Raw genomic sequence first — 14,612 nt, forward strand, 5'->3', positions numbered from 1 at the left:
CCGCTTGTTTTCCATATAATCGACAGGAAGATAATGTATTTGTTGAAAATAATGAGATTTGTTACTTCTCGCTATTATTGAAGACTTCGACATGTTTGACTCAGCCACGTTGTCTAATCAGTTTCCTTTGCTATGTCGCATCTCCTTTAGCACTAAACTGCCGTTTTGTAAGACTATTTCCATTTATATCTTCAACAGTCGAAATCATCATTTATCTCATCAAAAACCACCCTGAATAGCAACTTTATGGAAAAATTTCTTACACCGGATGCCGAAGTCCGAACCCGGGGTGAACATCATGCACATAAACTGGGCCCGTGGTGGAAGCTCTGCGGGAACAGTATTTTTACGTTGAATTTTCTATGTCGCACGTTAGTTTGGGAGTACAGAACTGGCAAGAAAAAATACTTCACTAAGAGGACTTTTCTACTTAGCGGAATTTCGACTGTAGGTCTGGTTTCTAGGATAAACCCATCAACCTGGGACTTATTTTTGAGTAAGATTTAAAATTAGACTTGAATAACCCAATTTGTCTCCGCTGCGGAGGTTCCTATATTTGGGAGAAGCTTTAATCAGAGATCGAAACCAGATGGATAATTCGCTGTATCGAATATTTCAACCTTCGACCACCAATTTTTGTCACCCCATATAGTCTGCACTAACTACCACAACATATTTTTCTGGCGCTGGCGTTTCTCCAATCCTAATTAAGTTAACAGGATGAGAACTGTCAGCCAAATTGGTGAAATCAACAAGTCGAGAACTGTCATAATACGATCCAGTGCAGAGTGTCAGAGACATTTCGCAAATGATCCGGAAAAATCGTGAAATCATTGGATTTATGCTCTGAAGCCGCCAAAACAATTCTTGGTTGATGTTTCCATAAATTCCGCGCGGTTAATGACGTTGTTCAGTGGACGCCAATTAGAATTTGCCATTAATTCCGGTTCAAGTGAGAGTGTTTCTAGTGGAGTTCAGGCCTTTGGAGCTAAATACTTGCTTCATTTACTGTGGTGAGTTAGAAATAAGTTGATTTAAAGCAGACTCTATGCTTGTGACCGATGCAAGGCCAAATTTTCCTAAATTCCCTCAATTGCGAATCATAACCGCCTGTCATGGCAGGCAGAAGCCGGTACCGTTATAAAGCTCTTCATATCATATAAGTTGAATGTTTGGCTTCAGAAATGATTTAGTTTCGTTTGTATCTAAGTTAGTTTCCTATCCAGCTGCAACTGCCAACGGTGTACACCACCTGACAAGATTCCTCTTAGTTAAGACGTAATTTTCTAATAGCAAAGATTTTCTGAAGCTCGCATGCCGCGTTCGCTATTATCTTTGCCCGGGTTGGGAACGCACTAATTTCTGACTAGATATGGAGCAACGAACGATACAAACATCGTTAGATCTCGTTTCCCACCTGCGGATTATGTTCCAGCTGCGCTTAAACCAATCCTGTGGACTAAAACTAGTTTTGATTTCCACCTTAGACTACCGGCTAACACGCTCCCTGTTACGTTTAGAGCAAATTACTTCAGGCAAAACCTATTCGGAGGGTGTCATGGTCGAGACGGTTGAGCGCCAGCCTGCCGATCTCGTTATCCCGGCTTCGAATCCTGGTTTTCTTATATGCTTGTGTTCGTATTCGTGTTGTCTCGCTGCTGTGCGCGTATCACTTGCACAGCATTAGGTGTAATGATTGTGAAAATGAAACAGTCCCATTGAAACCTGAGACTGTGTGGATCCCCCATACTCCACAAAGGTGTCAAGAGGAGGCATACAAGCTCTATTCACTGTAGGAGCACACATCCTGTGGCTCAGTTACTCTGTTTCTCTACTATCCAAGTCCCTCTTTTTTTCGTCTTTACAATGCCTCGAATTTAAGAAGCCATTTTGCTTCATGTGTCCTCATTTTGCAATATAGCCACAATGATTAGTGATTGCAGTCGAACGACCTTGATTTCTCGATTGTATGCTGGTGACACCGAAAATATCCATGCCCGCTGAGCAGCTCGATTAGACCACGCACACGGATCGTTTTGATGAGATGCACGGTCCATTTACCTCTCGATTCACTTTCCCAGGATTGATGCCATGGGCAGAGTGAGGGCTCTCCCTCTTCACAATCGACATCCTTATTTTCCTCTTATTCTGAGATCTGTAGAACTACGGTCTGCAGCATGGAGAGCGATTGGGAAAACTGCTGTTATCACAATTACTGAGATAACGATGCGATAGGAGGACATAACTCGCAAAGCTCTTCATAGCTATACTTGCGCTAGGCGCTTACGGTACATCTGCTTATTCTGGCACTCATCAGCAAACGTCTACTGTATAAAATATTTCCGACATTGGCAATCAGTTGGAAAATCGCAATAATTCTAGTTGTAGCCTTGTCTGCAGCGTTTCGATTCCACTCGAAGTAGCTCTTCGTTTCTATAATGATGCCGAGATATTTCACCACTGCCTTCGACAAGAACATGATTTCACCAACCTGAACAGGGAGGACTATGGAAACCCTGTCCTCCAATACGACCACTTCGGGCTTTCTGGAACTACGGTGAATTCCTGCTCAGGCGTCCATCTGCTGAATCATCGCTTCGCCATTCCAAGTGTGCGCTGAGTTTGTTCGACCGCGCTTTGCCGACTAGTGTCGCAACATCATCCGCTTATCCGATCAGATGCGATTCATCAGGTATCTCAAATAGTAGCAGGCTATTGTATCAAGCATTCCTAAGGCTCGAAGTCAGGTTAAATGGCTACACTACCTGAGCTATAACCATCATTTTACCCGGGCCTTGCCAAATCCCGTAGCGCAAGGTGCTGTTAGTCCCCTGATTAATAATAATAATCGTTGGCGCAACAATCCATGTTGGATCAGGGCCTTGAAGTGTGTTAGAGCACTTCATTCAAGACGGTACACTAGGAGGCAATGTGGTCAGCATTGCGCTCGCCCGAGATTATTACCCTGATTTGACTCAGGTACTCATTCACAGCTGAGTCGACTGGTATCCGACGTCAAATCACGATGCAAATTCCACTGCCACCAGTGAGATTTGAACCGCCACCTTCCGTATGACTGCCTTGCGCTCTAACCACTCAGCTATCCGGACCCCTGATTAGTGCCTCAATATCTGCAAAATGTATCCTCGAAAATGGGAATAATTTTCTAGCACCTTCGGTATTTCACACCACCTAGCAGAATTGATAGCGTTTCTTACTTTTAACCTCACAAGGAGCACCACTTGCCGACAGTCACAATTGTGGACCGCGCGCGCTAAAACCATCAGTCAATCTTGACATAATGAGCTTCAGTTCAACACTTCGTTGGAGATACCATCTAATAGACTTCCCGATTTGGATCATACTGACTCATACCGGTTAAGTGGCCCGCTCACTGAACCTATCAAGTGGGGATGATCTGCAATTAGGCGGTCATGGTATTGCTCATAATATTCGAAGTTATATAAGCTGCGGAATCGTCCATCCCCCTGTAACGGGCCAAAAATTTTTCTCTCGAACGCGAATAAAACTTCATTTTTTTGCTACTAACCCAAAACTCCGAGGAATACATGACAACTTACAGGTTCACTGTCTTCTACCAATTGATCAAAGATGGCCTGTGGAGTCGGCGTGGGGGTTTTCTCGAATACACACAGTGTATCCAAGTCGTATGGTCTCCCAGGTTTCGCCAGTGTATTCCAAGCGGAAGTACTGGCGATATTGGAAGTCTGTCGATAGCTGGAGCGAGATTCGAACCCCAAGCGCAACATAGTCATTCTGACCGACAGCTAAGCGGCATCAAGGCCTTGTATTCAGCGATGACATCTTCCGGGCTGGTGGGGCATTGCTGAACCGTCTGGGCGCCACACTCAAGGTCACCCTCCTCTGGGTTCCCGGGCATAGGAACATAGAGGAGAATGAGCGGGCTGACGGATTGGCCAAACTCTGCTCTGCTCTTGGCAGCCCTTCGGTGAATACAGTCGGTATTTGACCCTGCGACTGTCAGGGGCGGAGTCTACTCGCACTACCTAGCAGCCGCGGGCCTTATGTTAGATGGCGAAGGCTTACGAGCTGTGCCAAGTCAAGGGGAATTTGGCTCGCTTATAGCGCGTGCAAATGCATGCGAGATTACGGCGGTCTGCACGGGGCACTGGCCTCATAGCGTTGCCGAAGCTGCGGAAAAGGAAAGGAAACCCTCATGCACTTTCTCTGCGATTGCTCACCTCTAGCTAGAGTCAGGCTACGGATACTGGGTGAACCATTCTTTGGGGACCTCACAGAGATTCATAGCTGCAGGGCGGGAGAGCTGCTTTCCTTCGTGATTGTTACGGGCTGGCTCTGACGATCCGAGCCGGCTAGACTCTGTCTCCCTGCTCTCATAACTGCGCACCACGCCGCTAATTGGGCTCCTCGGTGCGGCCACTGATACCTACCCACCTACAGTAAGAGCTTTGATCCTATGGCGCGATGTTCCGAGCGGATTAATTTGTGTTAACTAAAATAGGCTCTGTTGACTGCCAACAACATGGCGGTAATTTCGTCGTTGTAGCTATTAACGGTTCTGATTTTCGACCCTAGATAGGAGAAATCATCAATGGCCTAAAAGTTGTAGCCTTATCGTTATTGTTTTTAGTTGACCAGTGCTATTTCTTGTTGTTTCTTTCTTTTTTGATGCTGACGATTTTCTTTAAAATCTTTTCCAATAATATAAAAAAATATATAATATTGAAAAAGATAACATAAAATCAGTCTGCTCTCCTACGTTGTTCACTTAATTTACTTACACTGAATTTACCACTATCGCTTATAATTATTTAGGACTTTTGGTCCTTTCTCACGCTACGCTCGCGAGTATAATGGGCCAACACGGCGTGAGTGCTTCTCCCCCACCACACACACGGTGCACTCATTGCCCTTTCTCTCTCTCTCTCCTGCATTACTACCAGAGAAAGCCACAGTACATCTAATAAGTAGTACCCACACTTGATGGTTGGACTTATATATTGGGGAAGTTTATTTGTACACATCATAAGCCCTCAACATCTAGCAGTGTATAGTGCCTTGTTACTGGGTTAATCGTTTTGGGTTCCATTGAATCCGAGCCTCCTTTTGTGGCTTCATAACAATTATTTTTCGGATAAGGTTATCAGTTCTACCCTACTCCCAACCCGGAGGACCAGTTGATACAATTTGTCCCGTTCTTAGGCGCGAGAGACTCGCTTCATCCTTCCCCGTCTGCACTTGATAATCTAGAACGCATTCCCAGCGAGTACCAAGTGGAAATGAGTTGGAGATAGGGTCTGGTAATAACTACCAATCCACGTTTTGTCCTGGGACCTATAATACCCTTTGACCGCCAAGTTCTTTTTAGCTCTCTTGTGCAAACCACCAAAATCTAAGGTTTGTGATTTCAGCCGTCTACCAGTGCACGGATCGGAAGCTACGATAAATAAGATGCATTGTAAACTTCACAGTTCCGTCCTGATGGCCAACTCAAAATTTGGGTATCTCGAAAATCTGGTTAGGCATGCCCCATTCGAAGGCTCTGGCGTTAAAGTCTCCTCACACTAGATTTATTTCTTCCCTGTTTCGAATTCGTTGTGAGGTAAACGCTGAAAAAAAGTCACTTCCGTGCAACGAATCCAAACGAAGCCTTTTCCTCAGCCCCTTACAAGTTGATTATATCCAGATATATCAACAAGTCAGCTCATCTTTCTTGAATCATCTGCCCCGTCAAATTGTAAGCAGTTGCACTTCTGAGCATGTTCACTTGCAGGATGTGGAGCTATATCTGCAACTCTTCTTGGAAGACCTGGCACCACCCCGAATCAGGAACATAAGTCAGGTCTTCTTTCAGCATATCCCGATCGTTGAAAAGAGCACAACACTTGTTCAAGGCATAAGTTTTCGCTTTGTGTCCAGATTGGCCATACACACAAATTGGACCGCTGTCTTCTGAAACACGATGAAAATGACCAATCTTTGTCTTCTTAGTGTTGACAGATGTAACTCCCACTTCGAAAATTTATGATAATTGATTGTTTAGTTCCACCCGCACCTAAGTTCAACTCCACCGAAGTGCTTGTCAATTCGCGCTTGTGTATTCCTTTATTAGCTACTTAGTAAATGCAAGCAGGAACATCGCTTTCCACACATCATTTTACATTAATATCACAAGCCTTGCACCCAAGTCTCTCTCTAACGATAAAATGCAACGCACGTATAGTGGAACTACTCCAGAACTCAGAACACGCCAACGAAAATTCGGAAAATTCGGTAATGACTCCCCTATGAGTTGGGGGTATAGAATTCGCCCGAACAGAGAATACTGTTTGTCGTAAGAAGCAACAAAAAGGGAATGCTTTTTTTCGGAGATGAACTGGCTACGACTAGGATCTTTTGCTTTTAACCACAGTTTATGATTGAAATCTCGAATGTACCGACGCTCTTCGACGACAGTATTGAAGGTCCCCAAATTCCTTGTTTGCCCCAACTTCAATTCCGGGGCTAAGCAGCGTAATGGCATAAGGGGTTGCGCGACCGCCAAAAACAATCCGAGTTGTCCGAAGTCAATTAAGAGGGCACACCTATTCCAAAATTATTAAATTTACCGTGAATATGCACTCGCAAAGAATGTAGCTCCACTGATGTTGAAACTTAATAGCCGACCGCTCCGGTCTGGTCTATTAAGTTGGGGATGGGAAATATCTTGAATGATATTAGAAGATAGTTACGCCTTTTGGAATTGAGGATGTTGGAGGATATTTTTTAAACCCGTGAGGTAGTTAAAACGAATTTACTTCTCCTACTGTCTGAATCTTCTGCCACCACCAAGTTTAGGAGAAACAGTCCGTGCAATTCATCGGCTAAAAAATCATAAGTCGCCAGGAGACGATGGAATAACAGCCGAATTGGTTAAATATGGAGGCGACCAGTTACACCAAGTGGTTCATCAACTTGTGCTCAAGTTGTGGGACAGCGAATCAATGCCTGACGATTGGCAAAGAGGCATTATATGTCTCATACATAAAAACGGAGATATCACACAGTGCAGCAATTATAGAGGTATCACGCTGCTGAGTACCATATTCTCCGCTGCCTTGCTGGGCCGGATAGCCCCATACGCCCAGAACATCATGGGCCAATTCCAAAGAGGTTTCACTCCAGGCAAATCAGCAACAGATCAGATTTTCTGTCTGCGGCAAGCGATGGAAAAACTGTTGGAATATGGACAACAGTTGCATCATCTATTCATCGACTTTAAAGCCGCCTATGATAGCATAGCCACGGTAAAACTGTACACGGCCATGAGAGATTTCGGTATCCCGACGAAATTAATAAGATTGACTAGGCTGACCCTGACCAATGTACGAGGCCAGATAAAAACAGCAGGATTACTCTCAAGACCATTCGTCATCAACAACGGTCTACGACAAGGGGATGCCCTATCATGCGTCCTCTTTAACCTGGCCCTCGAGAAGGTGATCCGTGATGCTGAGGTAAATGCAAGAGGTACGATCCTCTTCAAGTCCACCCAACTACTGGCCTATGCTGACGATATCGACATCATGGGAAGGACCACCCGAGACGTACAATCTGCCTTCATCCAGAGCGAGCAGGCGGCGCGAGATCTTGGGCTGCACATCAATGAAGGCAAGACAAAATATATGGTGGCAACGTCAGCACTGAAGACGAACCAACCAACAACATCAAACCGCACTGGTCAAACAGGAAGAATAAGTATAGGAGAATACAACTTTGAGACCGTTGACAATTTCTCCTATCTAGGGTCGAAAATCACAATCGAGAACAGCTACGATGATGAAATCCGCGCATGGTTGTTGGCACCCAACAGAGCCTATTTCAGCTTACAAAAACTGTTCTGCTGGAAACGTCTCACCATCTCTTACTGTACAAGACTATGATCTTGCCAGTCCTCATGTATTCCTCGGAAACTTGGGTTCTTATCAAGAAAAATTGCGAACTCTTGGCCGCGTTCGAGAGAAGAATCCTCCGAAGAATTTTTGGCCCCCTACATGAGGATGGACGATTCCGTAGCCTACACAATGACCAAATTTATGAGCGATACCATGACCGTCCGGTTGTGGATAAAATTTGGCTGAATAGGTTACGGTGGGCGGCCAGTTAATCCGTATGGATGAGGATGATCCCACCCGGAAAGTCTATAAGGGCAATATCTATGGTAGAAAAAGAAGACGAGGCAGACCCTGCCTAAGATGGAGCGATGGTGTAGGCCAGGACGCTAAACAGCTTTTAGGGATATCGAATTGGTGGACCTCGGCGCAAAACCGGGATGTTTGGAGTTCCTTATTAAGGCAGGCCTAGACCGGATACCGGTTGTTGCGCCGTTGATGATGATGACTGTCTGAATCTACATTTACTTACTCTATATATACAAATTTGCACGTTCTACCTTTCAATTTTTCTGCAAACATCAATATCCCAAGTAGTATGTGAATCAGCTTACATGAATAACAAAAGAGCCGGCTCATATTCCTAAAGGGAAAATGACTCGTAACCTACTTTAGATTATTTACAATACAGAACACCTGACTGATACATAACTAGTTCGTGTCATCGCGGTATTCTATTACCAGCGAGTTTCGTAGGACTATCGAACGCATTACAAAATACAATTGTTTAATTATGTTCCATGACTCTTACAATAGTGTAAATAAGATGATTATTATTATCTTAACCTATTTATGTTAAATGAATTCAACAAGTGAAGTGTCCCGTCGACACGCATTTGCATGACTGCCAATCAGGTTCGGAAATATGAAAGGGTCCTTTTTGACATTTCAGTCGCTTCACGTTATTAACAAAGATTTCATGTGTCCTTTAATTCGTTGCGTGGGAATGCATCAGAATCTGAAATACAATACGGGATATCGCCTAGAATTAAAACCGAAACAGACGTGAAGCTGAAAATGAAAAATAAGAAGGTGTTATTCGGCGTTAAAGATGTCCGACCATCTCATTTCTGGCTGGCTTTTGATGGCGCCGGAACAATACACGGGCAGGCGTAATTCAGTTTGTAAAGTTCATCAGAATCTTGCAAACAATTAGGGGTTAATCACAGAATTATTCTCTATCCCTTTCCCTATTCTGGAAATATGTCCAATATATTTATTTGGTTCCGACAAGAAAAGTTTGGTGTGTCTAACCTCATTTAAGCTCTGTTACTTATTCCTATGGAAAGCTTGTTCCCAGTTTTTGCTAGAAGCATTAGCCAATGCTACTGACTCTCCTATTGCTGCTTCCGGTTGCGGCATGGGAGAGGTTGAAACGTCTTTTGCTAAGACTTTCGAAATTTTTTTTGCCCCTACATCACAGTGGCCGAATACCTAGAATAGTTCCACCAAACAATTGAATCTAGATAGAGTTCAAAGAATTTGTCAACGATTTTGAAGGTGATCAAAGGACTGCGCAACGCCCTCGAGACGTCTTGAATATCGCTGCAACTTGCTCGTATTTGTATTTTGAATCGCTCGTCAATGACCCAGGTTGCTACTTTTAAGATCGCATATACTTCAGCCCGAAAGACCGAAGAAAAAAGTCCCACTTTTTGTTTTTATCCGAAACGTACAAGCAAGTTCTGTTTTTAAGCAATCAGTTTAGAAGACCTCAGTATATCCCGCAAGTCTTCTGCTTCGTCTCAGTTTTCTCTACGTTTAAGCATAACTTTATATCTTCTACCAAGCAGATGGAGAGGGATCGTACAATGAGAAGCCATTACAAAAAATGGATCCGGCTCTTCCAATGCTCTATTCCGCTCACGACCGCTTAACCAGAGTCCTAAAGTAACTTTCATTACAGTGTTCTGAATATATGTATATATCTAAGTCCTGGAAGTTGATTACTGCATTCAGAGATGTACCGGATGTCTTGCTCATGGCACCGGTAATACTCAGACATTCAGCTTTTTGCAGTAAAGCGAGCTTACAATGAAGATTCTTGGGTTTCAACTTAGCCCACCACACTACGGATGTATAAACGAACATCGGCCTAATGATATATACTTGCCTGCTTCAAGCCCCGGTCTCCACGTGGAGGTAAAGCTCCATCTGCACAACCCACAAATTATGAGAGTTCGTTTCATCTTTGCTTAAAGTTGAGACGATATTCCCTTCATCTCTGGAAGGAAAAGACCGTCCAATTTTCTCCCTTTAATAAATAATGGTATTTGTGGTTTTATTTTAATGTACTGAAAGTCCATGCGTGAAGCACCAATTGTCAATCAAATCGACAGCGGATTATATATTTCCACATACCGTTCCGAGGTCTGTAATAACAGCGAACACAGCCATATTATCCGCAAAAGCTTGGCTGGGTATTGACAGATTTCGCAGTTCCCATACCGGTGGACCATATAACATACTTCACAGAAGTTCATGCTCTCTGGTGGCATCACAAAATTGGAAAGACCCACAGCCGAGTCAATGTCCAGGAACACCCCCATCACGTACTTCAGAGTTGCGTCCTTTATTTATGAAGAGCCGACTCACAGGAGTTTCCACCCTATTGAGAATGTTTATTTTCATTTAGTAGGTGTGGCTTAAGCGCCTTCTCACGAATATGACACTCCACTAGTCTCTCCAAATATTTCAGCAAGAATGATCAGCAAGACATGCTAGAAAACCATTTCTTAGCAGACACTCCGAATGTTCTTTACCTTCCTTTAGCATAACTGAAAAGATGTTATTCATGGTGCTTTTAAATGTTGAAATGAAAATATAGTAGCCCTTAATATCTCACTGGTAACAACACCATTTTCGTCTGAATACCGGAAGCTGGCGCTTCGGGTATAAAGGTTTTGTGTTCATCTTATGTGAGAAACTTTCTACGCACATTTTCCCATTCTTATATGGCTAAAAATCTAAAATGATCCTTCATACCTTTTTCAAACTACAAGAAATCGTACATATTACAGACGTAGATATTATGCTCACGCTAAACTAACAAAGATTGCCTATTACCGGATCCTGTATTCTATATGCATGTATATAAATTTACCATTTTCGATTTACTTTGTGCATAAAAGTATACATATATACGTGAAAAGTGCGTATACTGAATACCGCTTGCTCAATGTACAAATATCTCTATCTGAATTAGGCACTACCCCAAAGCTTCATTAACACATACATATAAATACATACATATGTCTGTCTCGAGTAATTGATATTGATATGTAAATGATTAAAAAAGTAAATCGAAATGTTTCCCTACGACCCCCCACTCACGTGAGCTCACTTTGTTGTGGTATTGACGAATTGATATGTTATGATGACGTCATACACGTTTTAGACTGCACGACTTTCATACAAAATGTAAAAGTTTCTGCCTCTATAACTTTGTTAATAATAGTTGGATTTCCTTCAATCAACCAAAGTTATGCCTTATGTTATCCCTTATGCACGTGCCAAATTTTGTCATTCTTGCATGAACTTAAGGGGCGTTTCCGACTAAATTTCTAAAAAATACTAACATATTATTATCAACTTTATTTGTGTAGATATCGGAACAGGATGTATTTTCAGGCCGTTTCGCATTTCACCCGATATCGAATATGAGACCAGTTGCGAAAAGTACTAATTGAGCCTTTTCATTTGATACCCCACATAGCCGCATTCTGAGAAAAACCATTTTGCACCTTCCATTCATATGTATCGGGAGCCTGAATTTCTCCGAGGCCCAAAAGAGACCTGTTGCAGCTACTACTCTACTCTTTCTTGCACCCTTCACTCCACCGTTGAATATGATCACACTTTGTTTACGGGGTTAATTCTTGGTAGTTACCTAACATCCCAAACCAACTTTGCATTGTGCCGCTTAACGACTTTCTTCAATGGTAGCTTCGCACATTTTCTTGTGGTTATATTGCTCCTCGATAAAATCGAAATTTTGACAAGTTTGGTAAACATTTGGAAATTATCGATGACGAGAAAACCCATTAGATTTATCAGTCAATCGCGGCCGCCACAGCAAAACACACAAGAAAGTCTCAACAAAAACGTCAAATTGTTAAAATTTTCGACTATTGGCCTTCCTTCCATTTATTCGGGGGCACCCTAGTTTCTCACCCGTCCGAAACTCCAACACCGACTAATACTAATTCAGTTTTCCTTGCAAGAAAGGAGTATGTCCATCAGATTTCTTCTGGGACAAAAGATTTGGGGTGAACTTCTTTGACCACTACCAATAACACTTCTTTTAAGCGGTGACAAAACGCTTCCAAATATGTCATCTACCTGGGACTCCAATTCGTTCGCAAGCGAATTTCTTCACTGTCACTTTTTTTTAACCTAATGCAACTCTTCATTTCACCAAGAAAAAGATGGTGTTTACATAGCGGCCTCGAATCAACTGCCGGTCCAGCTGCTCCACTTTGAATCGATCAGCCGGTCTCGATCCTGCTAATGTCCATGCACAAAAATGCAATCCCACTAGCCTCAAGCAGATCAACCATTAAGCCTGCATTTCGAGATAAATGAACCGATCAAGCTCAAACGCAAGGTCAATGTTCCCTTTTAATCGGTCATCATATTTAAACATGAGTTTTAGAATTTTAGCGAGAGGCAACTCAGAGTAGGTTTTGATAAAATAAAAATGAAAATGAATGAAATGAAATGAAATTTTAAATATAATATTTGATGTAAATGAATGTTGAGGAAGGGAAAAAGGAAATTGGGAGAAGTATATTGAGTAAGGTAAGGGGTATTAAAATGGAAGAAAAAGGGAGAATATTGCGTATTAGAAGATGCATTGCCATTTTAGATTGTCTCTGAAAAGGGCGAAGAAAGAACTCCATCTGCCGCATAGACGAGGACACTAGGACAAGCATCTTGATTTGAGCACTCCAAAAATGTACGATTCACAATTTCCAATTGAGCTTCTATCGCCAAAGAAGTCTTTAGTCGCGTAAGGATCTGCACTTTCTTGCCAAATAGCTCATTAAACTTTGCCCAATCCGTTTTCCTAGGATTCCGTCTTTGTATTACAATCTATTCGCCCCCAATAGTCAGACAGAATTTCTAAGTAGCGTCTGGCACCCGCCAGTCTGTAATCAACGCTAACATCTTTCAAGGGAAGATTGTTAGATCAATAACTTGCCACGAATGTAGGGGCACATCACTCATTCACAGTATTGTGACCAGCTAAAGAGATTAGATCAAATATACTAAGCATTCGCATCACAACCTATTAAGAGTTCAAGGCCAGTTGACTCCGCGTCTACTACCAAATCCCTTACTTTACTGATATTGTGAATTGACCACAGCTAGGTCCTGGGTGCGGAATTGTCTCAGCATGGTTACTTCTAACAAATTGGATATCTCGCTCTTTACGACCTCTCACCACAGAAGATCCTAGCCCCTTTTACTGATCCAGTAACACAGATTTTGTTGAACCGAACCCATGACTCTTGTACCAGAAAGACATAAGTGCAGGTCTGCAATTTTACCAGCGTTGCATGCCATCTTCATGTTTGTATACACAACTGTAGTCTCGTATCTACCGAAGAACCATTGCTAACTGCAGAGTCTGCTGCCTTTCAATGAAGGTCTTGCGGGGATTACTAGCTTGTTCCCACCTTCCGTCGAAACTTACGATTTCTCTGGATATACATATGTACACACACCCGGTGGTGCCCGGCTCCTTAATGGCTTCCCTTGCTTTGCCTTTCCCTTGGTCCATATGGATCCGTTCCCATCATCAGCTTTTCTTCCGCTGTTCTTGGTAGAAGCGGAAACGCAGATTCCGGCAGCAAAATTTAGTACTGAGTCTTCCCTCCTTTGTGGCAAAAGTTTCATCCTGTCAAGGATTCTTCTTCCATTTTCTGGACGATTTAAGCAGCAGTGCCACGGACAGATCGGTCGTAGTCGGTTTTCCAGTTTTTCTCATTAGGGGCGGAAAGTATGCCTTCCTTTTCTCCGTAGGGAACATAAGGTGGTGAGACTGGTGAGGACTTTGAAATCCGGGCAGCAAGTAGTAGTGAACTACTACAGATTAGCAACGAACTACTACAGGGTCAGCACGACAAGTTGGTGTCCGAGGAAAGTCTCATGCTATTAGTGACCATCTAGGTGCTTTCTCAACTCCGATAATGGATTCAATCCTCTCACCGGAGAGCACAGTTCCAGCTGGAGCAGGTCACTTGCCCATGATACAGGGTATGCGCATGTAATCGTAAAACAACAATTTTTTTTTGCAAAACAGCAATTTTTTATTTCCTAGAATGAATCAACATAAACTTATAACTAGCTTAGAGACTACCTTAATAGTTAAACTTAATCTAAGGTATAACATACTTGGCCCCAGCCGCAAAAGGAGTCGGAACGATGAATGTAAGCTAACAACGGAACGGAAGAATGCCGCATACCGAGTAATGTTGTTCTCAGTTCTCAAAGAACGCGGGCACGCGCAGAAACTTATCACGAACTCCGTCGAGCGGAGAAGCGACTTCACAGACGGAAAAAGGAAGCCTGGGAGAACCAACAAGTCTGTGACCTAGAAAAGTACAGGGAGCAACCGCACCAGACGCGGAAGTTTTACCAACAAGTCAGCAGGATGAAGCCTTATACACCTCG

At 43.0% G+C, this 14,612-nt stretch overlaps 1 protein-coding gene across 2 annotated transcripts in view; it reads left to right on the plus strand.

Annotated features, from left to right (window-relative positions):
• The first annotated feature begins 755 nt into the window (after nucleotides 1-755).
• Nucleotides 756-14,612, plus strand: part of LOC119660021 (protein N-terminal asparagine amidohydrolase) — a 179,768-nt gene continuing 165,911 nt past the window's right edge. For both annotated transcript variants that reach the window (XM_038068561.1, XM_038068487.1), the window contains exon 1: nucleotides 756-1,013. The gene's annotated coding sequence lies outside the window, so the exon portion shown is untranslated. The remainder of the gene's footprint in view (nucleotides 1,014-14,612) is intronic.

The sequence above is a fragment of the Hermetia illucens genome, chromosome 1 (genome assembly GCF_905115235.1).
Source record: "Hermetia illucens chromosome 1, iHerIll2.2.curated.20191125, whole genome shotgun sequence".
In the NCBI taxonomy this organism is placed as follows: Eukaryota; Metazoa; Arthropoda; class Insecta; order Diptera; family Stratiomyidae; genus Hermetia; species Hermetia illucens.